The sequence below is a fragment of the Arachis stenosperma genome, chromosome 3 (genome assembly GCF_014773155.1).
Source record: "Arachis stenosperma cultivar V10309 chromosome 3, arast.V10309.gnm1.PFL2, whole genome shotgun sequence".
Lineage (NCBI taxonomy): Eukaryota > Viridiplantae > Streptophyta > Magnoliopsida > Fabales > Fabaceae > Arachis > Arachis stenosperma.
Window position 1 is genome coordinate 114,264,405 of NC_080379.1, and position 21,027 is coordinate 114,285,431.

Sequence of the window (21,027 nt, forward strand, 5' to 3'; positions counted from 1 at the left end):
GATCACTATTTCACTTCTCAAAAATATAGCCTTACATTCTTCTCTAGGGTTTGTTATGGTGTCACTAGGAAGGGAATTGGTGCGTGAGCATCTTATACCCTTTTCCCCCTTGTTTTCTAGTTGTTTTTAGTTGGAATATATTAATTTTTATTATATTTTAGTGCAAAAATCCTCTTTGGATGTTACTTTGAGTTATTGTAGTGTTTTTATTATTTCAAGTGAAATTCGGGCGAATTTGGCAAAGTTTTGTGTAAAAACAAAGGAAGAAAGTGGATGCTGTCAACTCTGTCCTCCTTGCATTCCAACGAGTATAACTTGAGCCATAAAAATCTAATTGACACGGTTCTAATGGCATTAGAAAGCCAACTTCTAGAGCTTTCTAACAATATATAATAGTTTATACTTTTATTTTGGAATCAATGCCAATGCAGGTGCTAAACGCCTAGCCTAGCTTTTAGCACCCAAGAAGGACAGAACCAGTTCCCTCACTGCCCATTTTCGGCGCTGAGTGCCAGCAAAATGCCAGTCAAACGCTAAAATACGGGTCAAACTCACCCAAGGGAGCATATCTAGTGGGATTTAGCTTTTAAGTGTTATCTTTTATCTTATTTTAGTTATGTACGAACAAAATCTTTAGATTTAGAATTTAACATGTTATTTTAGTTCCAAATCAAATTAGGTTTAGTTATAAAAGGGGAAGGATTCAACCCTTGGAAAAAACACTACCCGGAGGGGAATCCTCTCCTCTTCTGCACATTCATACTTTTCTATGCTAGGGTTTATTTTCTCCATGAGCAACTAAACCTCCATTCTTAAGGTTAGGAGCTCTGTTTATCTTCTGTGGATTAAGACTATTGCTTTTATATTTTAATTAATGTACTGATTCAGTTTTAAGGATTGTTTTCGTTCTTAATCTTATGAATCTGGGTAGAACGAGAGTATAACCCTTATTCTACATGAGTTCTTGGGATTCTCGAGAGAGTTATCTCGCTTGAACAACAACTTGAAAACAATTTTCTCCTAAATTGATAATTACATGAACTAATTAGGATATGTGGCATATAATCCTGTTAGCTTTGGTGATTAGGGTTTTTGTGGCCATAAACTAGTTTTGAACTTAACCCTCTAATCGGAATTAAGTGACCACGAGAGTAGCGGTTAATAAAGGTTAGATGAGGCTAATCACTAAAAGATTATGGTTTGGTCATTTACAATTTGCCATGGAATAAATCATGCATTATTAAAATGGCTGGTAAGAACTCTTAACCCGAAAAAGTAAACATCTCTGATACCTTAACTATTTTCTCATATTCATTCTCTCCAATTCTCTAAATTGATTTCTTTATTCTTGATTTATTGTTTAAAGCTTTTGAAAACCACCAAACCAACTTTTCCGCTTGCCTAACTAAACCAATCATTCGACCATTGTTGCTCAGTTTATCAATCCTCATGGGATCAACCTTCATTTACCTGAGGTATTACTTGGATGACCCGGTGCACTTGTCGGTTAAGTTGTGGATATTCTCAAATTCCCCACCAGGGGGGGCATTTTATTGATCACTGTTCCACTTCTAAAAAATATAGCGTTACATTCTTCTCTAGGGTTTGGTATGGTGTTACTAGGAAGGGAATTGGTGGCCCTTTTTGCCAATTGCTTGGCCATCTGTCCTACTTACACCTCTAGGTTTCTTATAGAAGCTTCTTGATTTTTGGAGGTTGCCCTTAGTTCTTGTATGAAGGCCATGATAAACCCCATTTTTAGAGTTTATCTTGTGTTGAATTTAGAGGGTTTTGTCAACTTTTCTCCAATGAATCCAATGAAATAGCATGGTTTTGTAAATTCTCCTTTAATTGTGCTTAAGAGTGAAAACATGCTTTTTAGGTCTTAAAATAGCTTAATTTAATTCACCTTGATTACATTAGATGCCTTGATGTGTTTGCTAAGTGACTTCAGGTTAGGAGGAAAAGATTGGATTGAGGGAATGAAGAAAAATCATGTAGAAATGGAGAACTCATGAAGAAATGAAGGAATCACAAAGTTGTCAATTCCGACCTCTTCGCACTTAATTGATCATAACTTAAGCTACAAAGGTCCAAATGATGCAGTTCTAGTTGCGTTGAAAAGCTAACATCTGGGGCTTCAAAATGATATAAGGTTTTTCATAGTTTCCATGTGTCTAGGGATGTGTACACGTACTATATGCGTACGCACCGATGTTGCACGTGACTCACTAAAGTGCAACTCGTGGCCAGCGATTTCTAAAGCATTTTGGGCCCAATCTAACTCATTTCTGATGCTATTTAACCCAAGGATTGAAGAGGGATGACACACTTAGAGTCTTAGTTAGTTTTAGTTTAAGTTTTGGAGGGAAAGTTAGTTTTTAGAGAGAGAAGTTCTCACTTCTCTCTAGAATTAGGATTAGGTTAGATCTAGATTAGGATCTCTTAGATCTAGGTTAATTTCATGCTTTGATTTACTTTTCCTTTCATAATTCTTCTTCTCCTACATCTCTTCTCTCTAGTTTAGCATTTAATTCTTGTAATTTTATACTTTTATGTTGATGCATGATGAGCGGATAATTTATACGCTTTTTGGCATTGTTTTTGGGTAGTTTTTAGTAGGATCTAGCTACTTTTTAGTATATTTTTATTAGTTTTTAAGCAAAATTCACATTTCTGGACTTTACTATGAGTTTGTGTGTTTTTTTGTAATTTCAGGTATTTTCTGGCTGAAATTGAGTTACTTGAGCAAAAATCTGCTTCAGAGGCAGAAAAATGACTGCTGATGCTGTTGGATTCTGACCTCCCTGCACTCGAAATAGATTTGTTAGAGCTACAGAAAACCAAATGGTGCGCTCTCAATAGCGTTGGAAAGCAGACATCCAGGGCTTTCCAGAAATATATAATAGTCCATACTTTACTCGAGTTTTGACGATGCAAACTGGCATTCAAACGCCAACTTCTTGCCCTATTCTGGCGTTAAACTCCAGAAACAGGATAGAAGCTACAGCTAAACGCCTAAACTGGCATAAAAACTGGCGTTTAACTCCAAAAAAAGTCTCTACACATGAAAGCTTCAATACTCAATCCAAACACACACCAAGTGGGCCCCGAAAGTGGATTTCTGCACTATTTACTTATCTTTGTAAACCCTAGTAACTAGTTTAGTATAAATAGGACTTTTTACTATTGTATTAGATGTCTTGGTCATTCTGGTTCCCCCTCTGGAGCCGAAGCCAATGAACACCATTATCACTTATGTATTTTCAACGGTGGAGTTTCTACACACCATAGATTAAGGTGTGGAGCTCTGCTGTTCCTCGAGTTTTAATGCAATTACTACTGTTTTCTACTCAATTCATGCTTATTCTTGTTCTAAGATATCCATTTGCACAGAAGAACATGATGAATGTGATGATTATGTGACACTCATCACCATTCTCAACTTATGAACGCGTGCCTGACAAACACTTCCGTTCTACATGAAAACAAGCTTGAATGCATATCTCTTGGATTCTTGGTCCATGCATTTGATTGCCTCTCCTGACAAGAGAGCCTTCAATTCCTTGAGATCAGAGTCTTCGTGGTATAAGCTAGAATCAATTGGTAGCATTTTTGAGATCCAGAAAGTCTAAACCTTGTTTGTGGTATTCCAAGTAGGATATGGGATGGGATGACTATGACGAGCTTCAAACTCATGACTGTTGGGCGTAATGACAGACGCAAAAGGATCATTGGATCTTATTCCGACACAAGTGAGAACCGACAAATGATTAGCCCTACGTAACCCGTAGCTGGACCATTTTCACTAAGAGGATGGACGGTAGCCATTGACAACGGTGATCTCCCTGCATACAGCTTACCATGGAAAGGAGTATGAAGGATTGGATGAAGGCAGTAGGAAAGCAGAGATTAAAAAGGGATAAAGCATCTCCATACGCTTATCTGAAATTTCCACCAATTAATTACATAAGTATCTCTATCTTATTTTATGTTTTATTTATCTTTTAATTATCAAAACTCTATAACCATTTGAATCTGCCTGACTGAGATTTACAAGATGACCATATCTTGCTTCAAGCCAACAATCTCCGTGGGATCGACCCTTACACACGTAAGGTTTATTACTTGGACGACCCAATGCACTTGCTGGTTAGTTGTGCAAAATTGTGAAAAAGAGTTGAGATTACAATTGTGTGTACTAAGTTGTTGGCGCCATTGAGATCACAATTTTGTGTACCAAGTTTTTGGCGCCGTTGCCGGGGATTGTTCGAGTTTGGACAACTGACGGTTCATCTTGTTGCTCAGATTAGGTAATTTTCTTCTTGTTTCAACCTTTATTTTATTTTCAAAAAGTTTTCAAACATTTTTCAAAATTTTTTTCTTTGTTTTCATTTTTCTAAAAATAATTTTCGAAAAATTACAAAAAAAATTAATAAAATCATAAAAACAAAAAAAAATTGTGTTTCTTATTTGAGTCTAGAGTCAATTTTTAAGTTTGGTGTCAATTGCATACTTATATTTTTCTGAAAAATTTTTTCGAAAACTCATGCATAGTGTTCTTCATGATCTTCAAGTTGTTCTTGGTAAGTCTCTTTTGCTGTAAGAGACAGAGCTAGAATATGGTTAGACTCTAAACCTAGAGATAGCCTGAACTCTTGGGATACGCTGGTCACGACTTTCTTAGCCAAATTCTTTCCTCCTCAAAAGCTGAGCAAGCTTAGAGTGGATGTTTAAACCTTCAGGTAGAAAGAAGGTGAATCTATCTTTGAATCTTGGGAAAGATATAAGCAACTGACCAAAAAGTGTCCTTCTGACATGCTCTTTGAATGGACCATCCTGGATATATTCTATGATGGTCTATCTGAATTTTCTAAGATGTCATTGGACCATTCCGCGGGTGGATTTATTCACCTGAAGAAAACACCTGCAGAAGCTCAAGAACTCATTGAAATGGTTGCAAATAACCAGTTCATGTACACCTCTGAAAGGAATCCTGTGAATAATAGGATGCCTCAGAAAAAGGGAGTTCTTGAAATTGATGCTCTGAATGCCATATTGGCTCAGAACAAAATGTTGACTCAGCAAGTCAATATGATTTCTCAGAGTCTGAATGGATTGCAAAATGCATCCAACAGTACTAAAGAAGCATCTTCTGAAGAAGAAGCTTATGATCCTGAGAACCCTACAATGGTAGAGGTGAATTACATGGGTGAAGCCTATGGAAACACCTATAATCCCTCATGGAGAAATCATCCAAATTTCTCATGGAAAGATCAACAAAAGCCTCAACAAGGCTTTAACAATAATAATGGTGGAAGAAACAGGTTTAGCAATGGCAAGCCTTTTCCATCATCCTCTCAGCAACAGACAGAGAATTCAGAGCAGAATCCATCTAGCTTAGCAAATATAGTCTCTGATCTATCTAAGGCCACTCTCAGTTTCATGAATGAAACAAGGTCCTCCATTAGAAATTTAGAGGCACAAGTGGGCCACCTGAGTAAAGGAGTCACTGAAACTCCTCCTAGTACTCTCCCCAGCAATACAGAAGAGAATTCAAAAAGAAAGTGCAAGGCCATAACCTTACTTGGTGTGGCTGAAACTAGAGAGGAGGAGGAGGACATGAATCCCAGTAAGGAAGACCTCAGGGAACGTCCACTGACCATTAAGGAGTACCCCAATGAGGAACCAAAGGAATATGAAGCTCATCCAGAGACCATAGAGATTCCATTGAACTTCTTTTTACCATTCATGAGCTCTGATGACTATTCATCCTCTTCAGAGGATGAAGATATTACTGAAGGGCAAGTTGCTCAGTATTTAGGAGCAATCATGAAGTTGAATGCCAAGCTATTTGGTAATGAGACTTGGGAAGATGAACCTCCATTGCTCATTAATGAACTGAATACCTGGGTTCAGCACACTTTACCTCAAAAGAAATAGGATCCTGGTAAATTCTTAATACCCTGTACCATAGGCACCATGACCTTTGAAAAGGCTCTGTGTGACCTAGGGTCAGGTATTAACCTCATGCCACTCTCTGTAATCGAGAAACTAGGAATCTTTGAGGTACAAGCTGCAAGAATCTCACTAGAGATGGCAGACAAATCAATGAAACAGGCTTATGGACTAGTAGAGGACGTGCTAGTGAAGGTTGAAGGCCTTTACATCCCTGCTGATTTCATAATCCTAGACACTGGGAAAGATGAGGATGAATCCATCATCCTTGGCAGACCTTTCCTAGCCACAGCAAAAGCTGTGATTGATGTTGACAGAGGAGAGTTGGTCTTTCAATTGAATGAGGACTACCTTGTATTCAAGACTGAAGGTTCTCCTTCTGTACACATGGAGAAGAAACATGAAAAATTTCTCTCAATACAGAGTCAAACAAAGCCCCCACATTCAAACTCTAAGTTTGGTGTTGGGAGGCCACAGCCAAACTCTAAGTTTGGTGTTGAGAGGCCACAACCAAACTCTAAGTTTGGTGTTGGGAGGCCCCAACTATGCTCTGAATATCTGTGAGGCTCCATGAGAGCCCACTGTCAAGCTATTGACATTAAAGAAGTGTTTATTGGGAGGCAACCTAATTTTATTTATCTATGTTATTTTATGTTTTCTTTAGGTTGATGATCATGTGGAGTCACAAAAACAACTACAAAAATCAAAGCAAATTCAAAAACAGTATTAAAAATAGCACACCTTGGAGGATAAGTTTATTGGCGTTTAAACGCCAGTAAGAGTAGCAGAATGGGCGTTAAACACCCAGCCTGGCACCATTCTGGGTGTTTAACACCAGAAATGGGCACCAGACTGGCGTTTAAAGCCAGAACAGAACACCAAGTTGGCGTTTAACGCCAGAAACAAGCAACAGCTTGGCGTTAAACGCCAGGAAATGTATAAAAGCTGGCGTTTAATGCCAGAAACAAGCAGCAGTCTGGCGTTAAACGCCAGAATTGTACTCTAAGGGTGTTTTTGCACGCCTAAATAGAGCAGGGATGTGAAGTCCTTGACCCCTCAGGATCTGTGGACCCCACAGGATCACCACCTACCCCACCTCTCTCTCCCTCTCCCCCACACTCCTATATAAACCCCTCCACACTCCTTCATTTTCACACATTACCAACACTACTTCTACCCCTTGGCCAAACTAGATACCACCCTCCATCTCCTCCATTTTCTTCTTCTTCCCCTTCTTTCTTTCTTCTTTTTCTCAAGGACGAGCAAACCTTTTAAGTTTGGTGTGGTAAAAGTATTTCTTTTTGTTTTTCCATAACCATTTATGGCACCTATGGACGGAGAAACCTCTAGAAAGAGGAAAGGGAAGGTAATTGCTTCCAACTCCGAGTCATGGGAGATGGAGAGATTCATCTCAAAAGCCCATCACTAGAAGAATAATGGAGCAAACAAGAGATCCCACTCATGGACCTCAACAAGAGCATGAGGAATTCCCTCATCAAGAAATCCTTGAGATACCTCAAGGGATACATTTTCTTCCACATAACTATTGGGAGCAACTCAACACCTCTTTGGAAGGCTTGAGTTACAACATGCACCAACTACGGGTGGAGCACCAAGAGCACTCCATCATTCTCCATGAGATTAGAGAAGATCAAAGAGCTATGAGGGAGGAGCAACAAAGGCAAGGAAGAGATATAGAGGAGCTCAGGCGTTTCATTGGATCTTCAAGAGGAAGAACTAGCCGCCATCACTAAGGTGGACCCGTTCTTTGATTTCCTTTTTCTTATTTTTCTATTTTCGGCTTTGAGCTTTATGTTTTACTATGTTTGTGTCTTCATTACATGATCATTAGTGTCTAGTGTCTATGCCTTAAAGCTATGAATAATTCCATAAATCCTTCACCACTCTTAAATGAAAAATGTGCCTAATTACAAAAGAACAAGAAGTACATGGATTTCAAATTTTATCTTGAAATTAGTTTAATTATTTTGATGTGGTGGCAATACTTTTTGTTTTCTGATTGAATGCTTGAACGGTGCATATTTTTGATAGTGAAGTTTATGAATGTTAAAATTATTGGCTCTTGAAAAAATGATGAACAAAGAGAAATGTTATTGATAATCTGAAAAATCATGAAATTGATTCTTAAAGCAAGAAAAAGCAGTGAAAAAATGGCTAAAAAAAGGAGAAAGAAAGAAAAAGAAAAAGCAAGCAGAAAAAGCCAATAGCCCTTTAAACCAAAAGGCAAGGGTAAAAAGGATCCAAGGCTTTGAGCATCAGTGGATATGAGGGCCCAAGGAAATAAAATCTAGGCCTTAGCGGCTAAATCAAGCTGTCCCTAACCATGTGCTTGTGGCATGAAGGTCCAAGTGAAAAGTTTGAGACTGAGTGGTTAAAGTCATGATCCAAAGCAAAAAGAGTGTGCTTAAGAACTCTAGACGCCTCTAATTGGGGACTTTAGCAAAGCTAAGTCACAATTTGAAAAGGTTCACCCAATTATGTGTCTGTGGCATTTATGTATCCGGTAGTAACACTGGAAAACAAAGTGCTTAGGGCCATGGCCAAGACTCATAAAGTAGCTGTGTTCAAGAATCAACATACTGAACTAGGAGAATCAATAACACTATCTAAAATTCTGAGTTCCTATAGATGCCAATCATTCTGAATTTCAAAGGATAAAGTGAGATGCCAAAACTGTTCAGAAGCAAAAAGCTACTAGCCCCGCTCATCTAATTGGGACTAAGTTTCACTGATATTGTGGGATTCATTGTATATTCTCTTCTTTTTATTCTATTTTATTTTTAGTTTCTTGGTGACAAGTTACAATTTATGTTTGGTGTTGTGATGATCGGATAATTTATACGCTTTTTGGCATTGTTTTTAGGTAGTTTTTAGTAGGATCTAGCTACTTTTTAGTATATTTTTATTAGTTTTTAAGCAAAATTCACATTTCTGGACTTTACTATGAGTTTGTGTATTTTTCTATGATTTCAGGTATTTTCTGGCTGAAATTGAGGGACCTGAGCAAAAATCTGATTCAGAGACTGAAAAATGACTGCTGATGCTGTTGGATTTTGACCTCCTTACAGTCGAAATGGATCTTTTGGAGCTACCGAAACCCAAATTGTGTGCTCTCAATTGCGTTGGAAAGTAGACATCCAGGGCTTTCCAGCAATATATAATAGTTCATACTTTGTCCGAGTTTTGACGATGCAAGCTGGCGTTCAAACGCCAACTTCCTGCAATATTCTGGCGTTAAACGCCAGAAACAGGATAGAAGCTGCAGTTTAACGCCCAAACTGGCATAAAAACTGGCGTTTAACTCCAAGAAAAGTCTCTACATATGAAAGCTTCAATACTGGTGGACGAAATTGTGATCATCAATGTTGTACTCTTTGTTGTTGTATGGAATAATTATAATGGCTCTTTGCTATGTGTGGACACAACTCCGTTCAACTAACCAGCAAGTGTACTGGGTCGTCCAAGTAATAAACCTTACGTGAGTAAGGGTCGATCCCACAGAGATTCTTGGTATGAAGCAAGCTATGGTCATCTTGTAAATCTCAGTCAGGCGGATTTAAATAAATTATGGAATTTGGAAAATCAAATAATAGTAAATAAACATAAAATAAAGATAAAGTTACTCATGTATTTCCATGATGGGAATTTCAGATAGGTGTATGGAGATGATGTGCTCCTTCTGAATATCTGCTTTCCTACTTCCTCCTTCTTCCTTCTCATCACTCCTTTCCATGGCAAGCTGTATGTAGGGCATCACCATTATTAATGGCTACATCCCATCCTCTCAGTGAAAAAGGTCCAAATGCTCTGTCACAGCACCGCTAATCATCTGTCGGTTCTCAATCAGGTTGGAATAGAATCCCTTGATTCTTTTGCATCTGTCATTAACGCCCAGCCTTCAGGAGTTTGAAGCTCATCACAGTCATTCAATCCCAGAATCCTACTAGGAATACCACAGACAAGGTTTAGACTTTCCGGATTCTCATGAATGCCGCCATCAATCTATCTTATACCACGAAGATTCTGTTTAAGGAATCTAAGAGATACGCGCCCGGCCTAAGGTAGAACGGAAGTGGTTGTCAATCACGCGCGTTCAGAGTTGAGAATGATGATGAGTGTCACGGATCATCACATTCATCAAGTTGAAGTGCAACGAATATCTTAGAACAGGAATAAATCGAATTGGATAGAAAATAATAGTAATTGCATTGAAACTTGAGGTACAGCAGAGCTCCACACCCTTAATCTATGGTGTGTAGAAACTCCACCATTGAAAATACATAAGTAAAAGGTTCAGGCATGGCCGAATGGCCAGGCCCCATGATCTGAGAACTAAACGTCCAAAGATGTCTAATACAATAGTAAATTATCCTATTTATACTAGACTAGCTACTAGGGTTTACAGGAGTAAGTAATTGATGCATAAATCTACTTCCGGGGCCCACTTGGTGTGTGTTTGGGCTGAGCTTGATCTATCAAAGAGCTGAGGCTTCTTTTGGAGTTGAACGCCAAGTTGTAACGTGTTTTGGGCGTTCAATTCCTGGTCGTGACGTGTTTCTGGCGTTTTACTCTAGACAGCAACATGAAAATGACGTTGAGCGCCAGTTTACGTCGTCAATTCCCGAATAAAGTATGGACTATTATATATTTCTGGAAAGCTCTAGATGTCTACTTTCCAAATCCGTTGAGAGCCCGCCATTTGGAGTTTTGTAGCTCCAGAAAATCCATTTCGAGTGCAGGGAGGTCAGATTCCAACAGCATCAGCAGTCCTTTGTCAGCCTCCTTTCAGAGTTTTGCTCAGGTCCCTCAATTTCAGCCAGAAATTACCTGAAATCACAGAAAAACACACAAACTCATAGTAAAGTCCAGAAATGTGAATTTAACATAAAAATTAATGAAAACATCCCTAAAAGTAGCCTGAACTTACTAAAAACTACCTAAAAACAATGCCAAAAAGCGTATAAATTATCCGCTCATCAAATACTCAGCCCAAACACACACCAAGTGGGCCTCAGAAGTAGATTTCTGCACTATTTACTTATCTCTGTAAACCCTAGTAACTAGTTTAGTATAAATAGGACTTTTTACTATTGTATTAGACGTCTTGGTCATTCTGGTTCCCCCTCTGGGATCGATTGCCTCTCCTGACAACAGAGCCTTCAATTCTTTGATATCAGAGTCTTCATGGTATAAGCTAGAATCTATTGGCAGCATTCTTGAGATCTGGAAAGTCTAAACCTTGTCTGTGGTATTCCATGTAGGATCTGGGATGGGATGACTGTGACGAGCTTCAAACTCATGACTGTTGGGCGTAGTGACAGACGCAAAAGGATCATTGGATCTTATTCCGACACAAGTGAGAACCGATAGATGATTAGCCCTACGTAACCCGTAGTTGGACCATTTTCACTGAGAGGATGGACGGTAGCCATTGACAATGGTGATCCCCCTACATACAGCTTGCCATGGAAAGGAGTATGAAGGATTGGATGAAGGCAATAGGAAAGCAGAGATTAAAAAAGGATAAAGCATCTCCATACGCTTATTTGAAATTCCCACCAATGAATTACATAAGTATCTCTATCTTATTTTATGTTTTATTTATCTTTTAATTATCAAAACCCTATAACCATTTGAATCCACCTGACTGAGATTTACAAGATGACCATAGCTTGCTTCAAGCCGACAATCTCCGTGGGATCGACCCTTACTCACGTAAGGTTTATTACTTCGACGACCCAGTGCACTTGCTGGTTAGTTCTGTGAAGTTGTGAAAAAGAGTTGAGATTACAATTGTGCGTACCAAGTTGTTGGCACCATTGAGATCACAATTTCGTGCACCAATGCACTACTTTTATGTTGATGCACTTTTGTTCTTCTATTTCTTTTTAATGCAATTTATGTTTTCATGTTCCTTTAATGTTCATTTGATTTGTTGTTGTTCAATTCCTTGCAATTGAGTAGTGTAGATTTACTTTTATTGCAATCCTATTATGCTTTTCCTTTTATTCCTTCCAAGTGCTTGATAAAATTCTTGGTAGGATTTTAGAGTAGAATTTTATTCCTCTTGCCTTGGGATGGTAACTTAGGAACTCTTGAGCCACTAATGTCCAAGTAATTGATGATTGGGAGCCGTTAACTCTAGTTCTCACTAATTGAATTGGTGGAGAGTTAGGACTTATGGACTTGGATTGATAAAGCTCATTTGACTTTCCTTTACTAGTTAGAGGATGACTTAATGGGATTGATCCTTGCCAATTCTCATATTGTATTTGGTGATTAGGATAGAGATCTTTGACCACCAAACCTTGCCAAGACCTTTTTAGCCATTAGTTTACTTCCTTGCCATTTATCTTTCATGTCTCTTATCAAAACTCCAAAAACATACTCCATAACCAATAACAAGAGACTTTATTGCAATTTCTAGGGAGAACGACCCGAGGTTTGATTACTTCTGTTATTATTTTAGGGGTTTGTTACTTGTGACAAACAAATTTTTGTATGAAAGGATTATTATTTGTTTAGAAACTATACTTGCAACGAGATTCTATTTGTGAAATTCTAAACCGTCAAAAGTCATTTCATCAGGCCTCAGTTTGTTGAATTAAGGAGTTAGTGACCTGAGATTATTTCTCAATCGTGAGCTCAAGAGGTGATTTTTGGTGATTGGTTTGTTGATATGGATTGTTGAAATTTCTTTGTCCTTGGTTACTCCAGCCAAAGTTGGGATGGTTCCTCTAGCCAGGATTATAGGTTTTTGAAAAGGGATTGTTTTCTGCCCTTGAGGAATGTCCCATGAAGTTTACCTGCTCATAAGCTGAGTGGCCTCCAGTGTATGCATCGCATCTTTTACTTGGATGTTCTCCTCTATACATATCACAGGAAGCTTGACTTCTGATGGCTGCTGATGAGCGGATAATTTGTACGTTTTTTGGCATTGTTTTTAGTATGTTTTTAGTATGTTTTAGTTAGTTTTTAGCATATTTTTATTAGTTTTCAGTTAAAATTCACTTTTCTGGACTTTACTATGAGTTTGTGTATTTTTCTGTGATTTCAGGTATTTTCTGGCTGAAATTGAGGGACCTGAGCAAAAATCTGATTCAGAGACTGAAAAGGACTGCAGATGCTGTTGGATTCTGACCTCCCTGCACTCGAAGTGGATTTTCTGGAGCTACAGAAGTCCAATTGGCGCGCTCTCAACGGCGTTGAGAAGTAGACATCGTGGGCTTTCCAGCAATATATGATAGTCCATACTTTGCCCAAAATTTGATGGCCCAAACCGGCGTTCAAAGTCACCTTCAGAATTCCCAACGTTAAACGCCGGAACTGGCACCAAAGTGGGAGTTAAACGCCCAAACTGGCACAAAAGCTGGCGTTTAACTCCAAGAAGAGTCTCTACATGAAAATGCTTCAATGCTCAGCCCAAACACACACCAAGTGGGCCCGGAAGTAGATTTTTATGTCATTTACTCATCTTTGTAATTCTTAAGCTACTAGTTCCCTATAAATAGGACCTTTTACTATTGTATTTTACATCTTTGGGATCTTAGATCATCTTTAGGTCTTTGAATCCTTTGATCATTGGGAGGCTGGCCTCACGGCCATGCCTAGACCTTGTTCTTATGTATTTTCAACGGTGGAGTTTCTACACACCATAGATTAAGGTGTGGAGCTTTGCTGTACCTCGAGTATCAATGCAATTACTATTGTTCTTCTATTCAATTCAGCTTGTTCTTATTCCAAGATATTCATTTGCACTCAAGAACATGATGAATGTGATGATTGTGTGACGCTCATCATCATTCTCACTTATGAACAAGTGACTGACAACCACTTCTGTTCTACAAGCAAACAAGGCTCTAATGTTTATCTCTTGGGTTCTTTAACCGGAATCTTCGTGGTATAAGCTAGAATTGATGGCGGCATTCAAGAGAATCCAGAAGGTCTAAACCTTGTCTGTGGTATTCTAAGTAGGATTCAATGATTGAATGACTGTGACGAGCTTCAAACTCGCGATTGTGGGGCGTTAGTAACAGACGCAAAAGAATCACTGGATTCTATTCTGACATGATCGAGAACCGACAGCTGGATAGCCGTGCCGTGACAGGGTGCGTTGAACATTTCCACCGAGAGGATGGGAGGTAGCCACTGACAACGGTGAAACCCTTGCATACAGCTTGCCATGGAAAGGAGTAAGAAGGATTGGACGAAGACAGTAGGAAAGCAGAGAGACGGAAGGGACAAAGCATCTCTATTCGCTTATCTGAAGTTCTCACCAATGAATTACATAAGTATCTCTATCTTTATCTTTATGTTTTATTCATATATCACCCATACCCATTTAAGTCTGCCTGACTAAGATTTACAAGGTGACCATAGCTTGCTTCATACCAACAATCTCCGTGGGATCGACCCTTACTCGCGTAAGGTTTATTACTTGGACGACCCAGTGCACTTGCTGGTTAGTTGTGCGAAGTTGTGTTTATGCCATGGTATTGAGCACCAAGTCTTTGGGGCCATTACTAGGGATTATTTGAGTTGTGAAAAGTAGTGATCACAATTTCGCGCACCAAGTTTTTGGCGCCGTTGCCGGGGATTGTTTCGAGTATGGACAACTGACGGTTCATCTTGTTGCTTAGATTAGGTATTTTTCAGAATTCTTAAGAATGAGTTCTAGAGTTTCATGATGATCTATTGAAGTCTGGCTGGCTGTGAAGCCATGTCTAATCTTATTGGACCGAGGTTTCAACTTATCATCACAAGAGCTTGTTGATTTCTATCAATCTTGCTATTGGAGCAATGATCTGCTAAGGCTTGGCTGGCCATTGGCCATGTCTTGTGTTTTGGACCGAAGCTTTCTTTGAAAGCTTGGCTGGCTGTGAAGCCATGTCTAATTCCTGGACCGAAGTCTTAGACTAGCATTGCAATGATTCCTGGAATTCTCATTAAGAATTTTGATACCTTTATTTTCTTTACCACTTAATTTTCGAAAAATCCAAAAAAAAAAAATTACAAAATCATAAAAACCAAAAATATTTTATGATTCTTGTTTGAGTCTAGTGTCTAATTTTAAGTTTGGTGTCTTGCATGCATTGTTTATTTGATCTTGGTTCTATTTTCAAGTCAATAATACAGGGAACTGAAGATTCAGTACATGCAGCAGAGGAATTATACAGAAAAAGCTGGGCGTTCAAAACGCCCAGTGAAGAAGGACAGACTGGCATTTAAACACCAGCCAGGGTGCCTGGCTGGGCGTTTAACGCTCCAAAAGGGTAGAGCATTGGGCGTTAAACGCCAGAATGTGCACCATTCTGGGCGTTTAACGCCAGGATGGCACAAGAGGGAAGATTCTGTTTTTAATTCAATTTTTTTTCAAGTTTTCAAAGTTTTTCAAAATCAAATCTTTTTCAAACCATATCTTTTCAATCAAATCTTTTTCAAAATCAATTTCTTTCCTTTTTCAAAAATACTTGCTATCAATTAATGATTTGATTGAACATTTCAAGTATGTTGCCTTTTCTGTTGAGAAAGGTTTAATGTTTGAATCATATCTTTTCTTGTTAGGCAAGTCATTAATTTTTTTTAAAATCAAATCTTTTTAAAATTGTTTTTCAAATCATATCTTCTCAATCACATCTTTTTAAAAAAAACCATAACTTTTCAATCATATCTTTTTGATTTCTAATTTCAAAATCTTTTTCAAAAATCACTTGATTTCTTTTCCACTTTTAGTTTTCGAAAATCAATTCAAGTTTTTCAAAATGTTTTTTAAAATCTTTTTAACTTAATTTTCGAAAAAAAATCTCTTCCCCTCTTCTCACATCCTTCTATTTATGGAGTACCACTCCTCCTCAATGCACAATTCGAACTCTATCTCACTAAGTTCGAATTCTTCTACCTCTTCCTTCTATTTTTCTGTTCCTCTGACACCTCAAGGAATCTCTATACTGTGACATAGAGGATTCCACATTTTCTTGTTCTCTTCTCTCTCATATGAGCAGGAGCAAAGACAAAAGCATTCTTGTTGAAGCTGACCCTGAACCTGAAAGGACCTTGAAGCGAAAGCTAAGAGAAGCTAAAGCACAATTCTCTGTAGAGGACCTAACAGAATTCTTCAAAGAAGAAGAACCCATGGCAGCCGAAAACAACAACAATGCCAACAATGCAAGGAAGGTGCTGGGTGACTTTACTGCACCTACTCCCGACTTCTATGGGAGAAGCATCTCTATCCCTGCCATTGGAGCAAACAACTTTGAGCTTAAGCCTCAATTAGTTTCTCTAATGCAACAGAATTGCAAGTTCCACGGACTTCCAATGGAAGATCCTCATCAGTTTTTAGCTGAGTTCTTGCAAATCTGTGACACAGTCAAGACTAATGGGGTTAACCCTGAGGTCTATAGACTGATGCTATTCCCTTTTGCTGTGAGAGACAGAGCTAGAATATGGTTGGACTCTCAACCTAAAGAAAGCCTGGACTCTTGGGAAAAGCTAGTCAATGCCTTCTTGGCAAAGTTCTTTCCACCACAAAGATGGAGTAAGCTTAGAGTGGAAGTCCAAACCTTCAGACAGAAGGATGGAGAATCCCTCTATGAAGCTTGGGAAAGATACAAACAGTTAATCAGAAAATGTCCTTCTGACATGCTTTCTGAATGGAGCATCATAGGTATTTTCTATGATGGTCTCTCTGAACTATCCAAGATGTCTTTGGATAGCTCTGCTGGAGGATCTCTTCATCTGAAGAAGACGCCTGCAGAAGCTCAAGAATTGATTGAAATGGTTGCAAATAACCAATTCATGTACACTTCTGAAAGGAATCCTGTGAACAATGGGACTAGTCAGAAGAAAGGAGTTCTTGAGATTGACACTCTGAATGCCATATTGGCTCAGAACAAGATATTGACTCAACAAGTCAATTTGATTTCTTAAAGTCTGTCTGGAATGCAAAATGCACCAAGCAGTACTAAGGAGGCTTCATCTGAGGAAGAAGCTTATGATCCTGAGAACCCTTCCATGGAAGAGGTGAATTACCTAGGAGAACCCTATGGAAACACCTATAATTCTTCATGGAGAAATCACCCAAATCTCTCATGGAAGAATCAAGAGAGACCTCAACAAGGTTTCAATAATAATGGTAGAAGAAACAGGTTTAACAATGGTAAACGTTTTCCATCATCTTCTCAGCAACAGACAGAGAGCTCTAAGCAGAATACCTCTGACTTAGCAACCATGGTCTCTGATCTAATCAAAACCACTCAAAGTTTCATGACTGAAACTAGATCCTCCATTAGGAATTTGGAAGGACAAGTGGGTCAGCTGAGCAAGAAAATTACTGAACTTCCCCCAAGCACTCTCCCAAGTAACACTGAAGAGAATCCAAAAGGAGAGTGCAAAGCCATAAATATGGCCGAATTCTGGGAGGAAGAAGAGGCAGTGAACGCCACTGAGGAAGGCCTCACTGGACGTCCACTGGCCTCCAATGAGTTCCCCAATGAGGAACCTTGGGAATCTGAGGCTCAAACTGAGACCATAGAGATTCCCTTGGACTTACTACTGCCTTTCATGAGCTCTGATGAGTATTCTTCCTCTGAAGAGGATGAGTATGTCACTGAAGAGCAAGTTGCTAAATACCTTGGAGCAATCATGAAGCTAAATGACAGGTTATTTGGAAATGAGACTTGGGAGGATGAACCCCCTTTGCTCACCAAAGAACTGGATAACTTGTCTAGGCAGCAATTGCCTCAAAAGAGGCAGGATCCTGGGAAGTTTTCTATACCTTGTACCATAGGCACCATGACCTTCAAGAAGGCCTTGTGTGACTTGGGGTCAAGTGTAAACCTCATGCCCCTCTCTGTAATGGAGAAATTAGGGATCTTTGAGGTGCAAGCTGCAAAAATCTCACTAGAGATGGCAGACAACTCAAGAAAACAAGCCTATGGACTTGTAGAGGATGTTCTGGTTAAGGTTGAAGACCATTACATTCCTACTGATTTCATAGTCCTAGAGACTGGGAAGTGCATGGATGAATCCATCATCCTTGGCAGACCCTTCCTAGCCACAGCAAAGGCTGTGATTGATGTTGATAGAGGAGAGTTGATCATTCAAGTGAATGAAGAATCCTTGGTGTTTAAGGCCCAAGGATATCCCTCTGTCATCATGGAGAAGAAGCATGAAGAGCTTCTCTCAAAACAGAGCCAAACATAGCCCCCACAGTCAAACTCTAAGTTTGGTGTTGGGAGGCCACAACCAAACTCTAAGTTTGGTGTTGAACCCCCACATTCAAACTCTAAGTTTGGTGTTGGGAGGTTCCAACACGGTTCTGAACAACTTTGAGACTCCATGAGAGTCCTCTGTCAAGCTAATGACAGTAAAGAAGCGCTTGTTGGGAGGCAACCCAATGTTTTATAATTAATTATTTTCTTTTGTTATTTTATCTTTTTTGTAGGTTGATGATCATAAGAAGTCACAAAAACAATGAAAAAAGCAAAAACAAAATGAAAAACAGGAAGAAAAACAGCACACCCTGGAGAAGAAGAAGCTGGCGTTCAAACGCCAGTAATGCTAGCTGTTGGGCGTTTAACGCCCAGTCTGGCACCATTCTGGGCGTTTAACGCCAGAAAGGGGCACCAGACTGGCGTTAAACGCCAGTAAAGGGTAAAAACCTGGCGTTAAACGCCAGGAATGGGCACCAGCCCGGCGTTTAACGCCAGAAAAGGCTCAAAACGTGGATTTTGATGCCATTTGGTGCAAGGATGCCTTTTCCTTGACACTACAGGATCTGTGGACCCCACAGGACCCTACCATCACTCTCTCTCTTCTTCCCCCATTCACCAATCACCTCAACACCTCTTTCCCAAAAACCCCTCACCTATCAAATCCCATCTTTCTCTTCACCATTCACATCCATCCTTCATAAATCCCCACCAACCTCACCCTTCAAATTCAAACCACTTTTCCTCCCAAACCCACCCATAATGGCCGAACCATTCACCCCCCTCTCTCCTATATATACCCTTCTTCAACCCTTCATTTTCACACAACCTAAACACCCTTTCTTACCCTTCTAGGCCGAACACACCACCTTCCCCCTCTTCCTCATTTCTTCTTCTTCTACTCTCTTGTTTCTTCTTTTGCTCGAGGACGAGCAAACATTTTAAGTTTGGTGTGGTAAAAGCGTTGCTTTTTCATAACCATTGATGGCATCCAAGGCCGGAGAAACCTCTAGAAAGAGGAAAGGGAAGGCAAAGGCTTCCACCTCCGAGTCATGGGAGATGGATAGATTCCTCTCAAGGGTGCATCAAGACCACTTCTATGAGGTTGTGGCCTTGAAGAAGGTGATCCCCGAAGTCCCCTTTTCACTCAAAAAGGGTGAATATCCGGAGATCCGCCATGAGATCCGAAGAAGAGGTTGGGAAGTACTTACCAACCCCATTCAACAAGTCGGAATCTTGATGGTTTAAGAGTTCTATGCCAATGCATGGATCACCAAGAACCATGACCAAAGTGTGAACCCGAATCCAAAGAATTATCTCACTATGGTTCGGGGGAAATACTTGGATTTTAGTCAGGAAAGCCGGTCCAATTGAGAAGGCATGACCTCAAACCCGTGGCTAGAGGATGGTTAGAGTTCATACAACGCTCAATCATTCCCACTAGCAACCGGTCCGAAGTTACCATAGACCGGGCTATCATGATCCATAGCATCATGATTGGAGAAGAAATAGAGGTTCATGAGGTTATAGCCCAAGAACTCTATAGGGTGGCGGACAAGACCTCTACCTTGGCAAGGTTAGCCTTTCCTCACCTCATTTGTCACCTCTGTTATTCAGTGGGAGTTGACATAGAGGGAGACATCACCATTGATGAGGACAAGCCCATCACTAAGAAAAGGATGGAGTACACAAGAGATCCCACTCATCATGAGATCCCTGAGATTCCTCAAGGGATGAATTTTCCTCCACAAGACTATTGGGGGCAACTAAACACCTCCCTAGGAGAGTTGAGTTCCAATATGGGACAACTAAGGGTGGAGCACCAAGAACACTCCATTCTCCTCCATGAAATTAGAGAAGAACAAAGAATCATGAGAGAGGAGCAACAAAGGCAAGGAAGAGACATTGAGGAGCTCAAGCACTCCATAGGACCTTCAAAAGCAAGGAAGAGCCGCCATCACTGAGGTGGACCCATTCCTTGATTTCCTTGTTCTTTATTCCTTTGTTTTTTCGAATTTTGGTACTTTATGTTATCCATGCTTGTGTCTTATGATCATTAGTGTCTTAGTGTCTATGCCTTAAAGTTATGAATGTCCTATGAATCCATCACCTTTCTTGAATAAAAATGTGCTTAATTGAAAAAGGAAGAATTGCATGAATTTTGAATTTTATAATAGTTTAATTATTTTGATGTGGTGGCAATATTTTTGTTCTCTGAATGTATGCTTAAACAGTGCATATGTATCTTGAATTTGTGGTTCATGAATGTTGGCTCTTGAAAGAATGATGAAAAAGGAGACATGTTATTGAGGATCTGAAAAATCAATAAAATGATTCTTGAAGCAAGAAAAAGCATTGCTATTCAAAAAAAAAAAAAAACCGAAAAAAAAAAGAAAAAAAAAAAGAGAACGAAAAAAAAAAATAAGAGTTGTGATCCAAGGCAAATAAGAGTGTGCTTAAGAGCCCTGGACACCTCTAATTGGGGACTTTAGCAAAGCTAAGTCACAATCTGAAAAGGTTCACCCAATTATGTGTCTGTGGCATGTATGTATCCGGTGGTAATACTGGAAAGACAGAGTGCTTTGGGCCACAGCCAAGACTCAATAAATAGCTATGTTCAAGAATCATCATACTTTACTAGGAGAATCATTAACACTATCTGGATTCTAAGTTCCTAAAGAAGCCAACCATTCTGAATTTCAAAGGATAGATTGAGATGCCAAAACTGTTCAGAGGCAAAAAGTTAAAAGCCCCGCTCATCTAATTAATACTGATCTTCACAGATGTTTTTGGAATTCATTGCATATTCTCTTCCTTTTATCTTATTTGATTTTCAGTT

At 39.4% G+C, this 21,027-nt stretch overlaps 1 non-coding gene across 1 annotated transcript; it reads right to left on the bottom strand.

Annotated features, from left to right (window-relative positions):
• Window positions 1–16,515: 16,515 nt before the first annotated feature.
• Window positions 16,516–16,623, bottom strand: LOC130972731 (small nucleolar RNA R71). The gene has a single exon (XR_009083893.1). It is a non-coding gene; the product is annotated as a small nucleolar RNA R71 (small nucleolar RNA).
• Between the last annotated feature and the right edge of the window lie 4,404 nt (window positions 16,624–21,027).